The sequence below is a fragment of the Oryctolagus cuniculus genome, chromosome X, assembly GCF_964237555.1.
Source record: "Oryctolagus cuniculus chromosome X, mOryCun1.1, whole genome shotgun sequence".
Classification (NCBI taxonomy): Eukaryota; Metazoa; Chordata; class Mammalia; order Lagomorpha; family Leporidae; genus Oryctolagus; species Oryctolagus cuniculus.
Genome location: NC_091453.1, coordinates 69,050,073 through 69,050,902, shown reverse-complemented (window position 1 = coordinate 69,050,902; position 830 = coordinate 69,050,073). Strand labels below are relative to the sequence as shown.

The 830-nt window shown below is 38.6% G+C and overlaps 1 non-coding gene across 1 annotated transcript; it reads right to left on the bottom strand.

Annotated features, from left to right (window-relative positions):
* Positions 1 to 225: 225 nt before the first annotated feature.
* On the bottom strand, positions 226 to 340 carry LOC127485060 (small nucleolar RNA SNORA26). The gene has a single exon (XR_007912258.1). It is a non-coding gene; the product is annotated as a small nucleolar RNA SNORA26 (small nucleolar RNA).
* Between the last annotated feature and the right edge of the window lie 490 nt (positions 341 to 830).

Genomic DNA, 830 nt, shown 5'->3' with positions numbered 1-830 from the left:
AGAGTGATTGGGTTAAGAGTTCAGTATAGTACAATGTTGGCATTGTACAGCATGGATGGAGTAAAAACTTGGCCATATTAATATCGTTCAGACCTATTGTACTAACGACAATTATTGAATTGATTTTCTTTGCTATGTTATTAGCTGTAACACTTTGCTATGTCTTTTTGTTTGTTTGTTTTTTGTTTTTTGTTTTTGTTTTTGTTTTGTTTTGTTTTGTTTTGCATTTGTGACTCCAGACAGGATCCAAAGAAGAAACGAGCATCTCTTCTCTGGGTTTTATGGAGACTTACTTTCCCCTTCTGTGCTTTGCTATGGTTTTCTATTTGTTATAGGGCTTATAGTATGCATTGTGAAATTACTTCAGTCTACCTTTAGGTGATATTATACCACTTAGTATAGTTCTATTTGTTAAGATTTATTTACTATATTTGAAAAGCAGAGTTACAGAGAGGCAGAGGCAGATAGTGACAAAAAGAGAGGTCTTGCACCTGTTGATTCACTCCCCAGATGGCCGCAACAGCTGTAGCTGTGCTGATCTGAAGCCAGGAGTCAAGAGCTTCTTCCTGGTCTCCCACGTGGGTTCAGGGGCCCAAGGCCATCTTCCACTACTTTCCCAGGCCATAGAAGAGAGTTGGATCAGAAATGGAGTAGCTGGGACTCAAACCAGCACCCATATGGGATGCCAGCATTGCATCACTGCTTTACCCTCTATGCCACAGTGATGGCCTCTAGTTCTATTTTCTCTTCTTGATCTCTGTGCTATTTTCATTACATGTGGTATACTTAAATATATGTACACTTCATACATACATTTATGTACTATATTA